The 4,810-nt window shown below is 41.3% G+C and overlaps 1 pseudogene; it reads left to right on the forward strand.

Annotated features, from left to right (window-relative positions):
* The first annotated feature begins 1,442 nt into the window (after positions 1 to 1,442).
* Positions 1,443 to 2,033, forward strand: LOC110307976 (annotated as a pseudogene).
* The last annotated feature ends 2,777 nt before the right edge of the window (positions 2,034 to 4,810 follow it).

Raw genomic sequence — 4,810 nt, forward strand, 5'->3', positions numbered from 1 at the left:
AAAACAACATTTAATTGGGGCTGGCTTACAGGTTCAGAGGTTCAGTCCATTATCATCAAGGTGGGAGCATGGCAGTATCCAGGCAGGCATGGTGCAGGAGGAGCTGAGAGCTCTATGTTTTCATCCAAAGGCTGCTAGTGGAAGACTGACTTCCAGGCAACTAGGGTGAGGATCTTATACCCACACCCACAGTGGCACACGCATTCCAACTAGGNCACACCTATTCCAACAAGGCCACACCTTCAGATGGTGCCACTCCCTGGTCCAAGGATATACAAACCATCACAAGTTACTTCCTTGCTTTGTCACAGACTACAGGGTGAGTAGAGGTTTGTTTTTTAGGAAGAGCCTCTTTATAGCTGGGGTTTCCTGCTGGAGCCTGGCAAGGTAGAAGAGGCTTTTAGTTTCCTCCGGGGCTATCTCCTTTGCTTTCCCAAAGTCCCCCCTGAGTAGTCTCACCTAGGGCTTAGATGGCACACATGAATTTTATGGAAACACAAACATTGAAAGCACAGTAATATGAAACCATTTCATGGATTTTTGATGGTCTGAGTATCTTGATATGACATGTTTTTGTATTAAAGAAATTAACAGCAAAATGAGTGGTATCACCCAGTATATGGATACAGATATTGGGTCAGAGCCTAGAGAGATGGATCCAAAGTTAAGAGCACTTGCTGTTCATGTGGAGGACCTGGGTTTTGTTCCCAGTAACCACCTCGTGGCACACACAGCCTGTGGCTCCAGTTCTAGGAACTCCAGCCACCATCTGGTCTCAGGCATCCAGCAAGCACATGGTGCACATACATGCAGAGACTCACATATACACACAAGAGGAAAGTAAGCACATTTTTTCAAGTATTTGGGCTCTTTGCTACTTTTCATATGTACTCAGTTGATACTAGGAAAAATTGTTCTCAGCTTCAGTGATAGAATTCCAGTTAAAGATCTGTTGTGTTTATTTCACATTTTTAGTATCATGGCAACTTGTGTCACTGTTCATTTGCAATCCTTTAAACACATCTTAGTGTGTGGACGGGCCTACATACAAATCATCTTTAAGGATGGGCAATATGGCTCACCAGGACACTTGCCACCAACGCTGACTACCAGAGTTCAGTCCCTGAGACCCACATAGTAGAAGAGAACCAGCATCCATAAATTGTCCTCTGACCACTGTGGGCACCCTCATACACAAATGTAAATTTTGGAAAATTTTTTTGTTTTTTGTTTGTTTGTTTGCTTTCCGAGACAGGGTTTCTCTGTATAGCCCTGACTGTCCTGGTACTCACTCTGTAGACCAGGCTGGCCTCGAACTCTGAAATCCGCCTGCCTCTGCCTCCCATGTGCTGGGATTAAAGGCTTGTGCCACCACTGCCCGGCTATATTTTTTGGTTCTTAAATGTCTAGTTTTTCACACTGTAAATGAACTGAGAAAGAAAAAAAATGCTGTGCTGTGTTCAGATACAAGTTTTGAAAATTTAAGCAGAAGCTGCCCCTGCTCGGGAGTCACAATGGGCAGCAAGATGGCTTCTGCCACCAGGGTCGTGCAGGTAGTGAAGCCACATGCTCCCTAACAGAAGAGACAAACCTAAACTCAGTGCCTCAGAAGCTCTGGGATCTGCTGCGCTCCCCTCCCACCCCTCTGTCATTTCACAGCATTCTAAAGGAAGTACATCCCCCGATTTACTGATGCACCAGGGGCCACCAGACACTGCAGAAATGATAAAATCATTACCTCAGAAATACAGAAGGAACCATCAAGAGGAAATGGAATTTATCCAGCATAGGGGTCCAGAGTGATCATCGTGGCTGCTGCTTGTCACCAGACAGAAAGATTAGCCTTACAATAAAGGACTTCCACATTGTCAAACGAAAAGTCATACATTAAGCAATCTTAATAAATATTCTGTAAGCAGAATGAAGTATAGAAACTCCAGGTGGTCACTTGTACCTTCTACGTTACGTATCTTGGTCAGCTGCCCCACAAGCTGACCTGTACACTTATTAAAGTCTACATTTTTAAATGCTAGCCTGTTAACTTGCTCTTGATTATGAAATGTTCCCAGTGATGAGCTATTAAAAGTACATAGTATCTAAAGAAAAAGAAAATTTAACCAAAGTTGCAGCAGTAGAGAATAAATTGTTGGTACACAAGCCATTCTATAACAGTTAAGTGGTCAAAGAATCTCCCACGTAGAAGGTGGATAGTTTTTACATAGGTTTAGCTACAATAAAAATGTTAAACCTGCTCACTCAAAGAACCAGACACACTTGATTTTATAAATCCTGTATTCAAAAGTAACATCTAAATTTTTATCATAAATTCTCTTTTGTAGGAATGTATTTCATGGGTTCATTGTTTCTCACACCTACTATACTTTGAGCAGTTAATGATAAAGATAGGTGCTACTTTAGTTTTGGTTAAATATTTGTGGGAAAGTACAATGAAGTATCAACTCATTGTTCTTCTGTTTTAACTTGTGGAGCGCAGAAATTGAGTTACACAGTACTGTCAAACCACACAGCCAGCCAGCTGCAGTCTCCTCTGGAGTTTTTCAGTTCTTTTTACATAGTAAAAAAAAAAAAAAAAAAAAGCCTTGCTGTGTTAGGTTTTTCTGTGATCCAGTGGTAGGCATGAATCATTCAAATATTAAAGCTTATAAGCTGGCAGGATGATTTACCAGTCACATTGCCACCGAACCTGATGAACTGAGTTTAATACCAAGGACTTCCATCTGGGTTCAATACCGTGTGTGTGTGTGTGTGTGTGTGTGTGTGTGTGTGTGTGTGTGGTGTGCATATACACCACATGTATGCAGATGTCATCAGTCTAGAAGAGGGACTCCAGTCTCCTGAGGCTGGAGATGTAGGTGCTTGTAAACCGCCTGACATGGATGCTGGATGCTGAACTGAGGTCCTCTAGAAGAGCAGCAAAGGCTCTCAGCCACTGAGCCATCTCTCTAGCCCTGGCTGTTAATCTTAATTGAGAACATTTATCACAAGTCCAGAGGAAAAAGGATCTGAGGTACATTTTGATGGATGGTACAGTAGCTAGATGATTGCACCCACAACCGAGACTTTATACATTTATATTCTTGGAAATTTTCATACATGTATACAATGTATTTTGCCTTATCTTTACCTCACCCTGGTCTCCTCCCACCCCAAACTTGTCCCACAACATATATTTTCCTCTCCCAGCTTCATGTTTTTTTTTTTAAATAACCTGCTGATTCCAGCTAATAGAACAAATACATGATCTCTGCATTTTGATCCAATCCATGAATGTCTTTTGATTGAGACTGTTAGTGTTCAGTTATTATTAAAAGCTGTATATTGATTCCTAGCATCTTGTTGATTTTGTAGTGCTTGGTATTTTTCCTCTTCTTTTGCTTAACTATTATTCTAGCGTGGTTCCCCTCTCCCCCACCCTGAGGCTACAGAGGTGCATATTTTTCTCTTTGGTCAGTAAGATTTAATGTATATTCTGCTGAGCTGGCTTAGTAGACATAGTTCCTTTAGGCTATTTCTGTGAGAGTTACTTTTCTGTTTCTCTAACAGAACACTGTGAGCCAAGGCACCTTACAGGGGAATTTATTTTGTCTCACGATTCCAGAGAGAGGGTCCATAGCAGTGTGGAATGTAGGAATGGGAAGATGGCTGGCCACATTTTCAGTTGCACACAGCAGAGAGGGACCTGCCAGGAGAACAAGGCTGTGGACCTCAAAGCTCACACCCAATGATGCATTTCCTCCAGCAGGGCTGTGCTTCCTAAACATTCCAAATCTCACCAGACAGCACTGCCAAATGACAACCAAGTAGTGACCAAATACATGCACCTACTGGCCGCCACAGCAGTCTGTCCAGGCCCTCCTGATTCTTCAAAGTTCACTTGAATAATCTGCTGTTATTCTGGTGGGCCTACCTTTATATATTACAGGCTTGACATTTCTCTTGGTACATTGTATATACTTGTTCTTTTTACTTGGAGTTTTAGTTTTCATATAGTGAGGGGAGGCTGTTAATATCGTTGTTTAGGAGTCCTAAGTGCCTCCTCTATTTGGATTGGCTTTTTTTTTCTAATGATGGTTTCAGTTGTCTTGAAAATGTTTTTTGTGCCTTTAGATTGAGGTGATTCTTGTCTTATGCTTATAACCACAGAGTTAGTCTTTCTGGGTATCACATATATCTTGAGATTATCATTGGAACCTTTTTTATTATTTTATCTCTGTCTTTGTTAGATTGTTCTGTTTCCTCCATCTTGTCTTCAAGCTCAGATATACTGTCCTCTCTTTGATCTGTTCTTTTGTTGAGACATCCTATGTGTTTTAATTTCAGCATTTCAGGTAAGTTTCTCTTTGTTTAATTCTCCTTTCATATTATCCCTTGTCTTCCTTATTTCACTCTGTGTCTTTGAACATACTTAGAATTGTATTTTGAGTTCTCTGGGACTTCATCTAACTCTTCTCACTAGATGGCATAGGGTTTATTTATGTGTATTTGTGAGCCTAAGTGAGTGAATGTCCTACCACATACATGCAGAAGCCTACGGAAGGCATCAAATCTATGGAACTGGCGTTTCAGGTAGTTGTGACCCATCATATGGGTGCTACAGACCAACCCTGTGTTCTCTGCAAGAGCAGGAAGTACTCAACTGCTTCATCAGCTCTCTAGCCCCCAGGTTGAGTATTTTTGATGATCAGGTAGGAAATATGGTATAATTGAGTTCAGAAAATAATTTCTTAGTCCAGATGCTCAAAATACCTGATATAAGCTCTGTGTTATTCCCTGAGTGGAATATTAACTG

The sequence above is a fragment of the Mus caroli genome, chromosome 1, assembly GCF_900094665.2.
Source record: "Mus caroli chromosome 1, CAROLI_EIJ_v1.1, whole genome shotgun sequence".
NCBI lineage: Eukaryota > Metazoa > Chordata > Mammalia > Rodentia > Muridae > Mus > Mus caroli.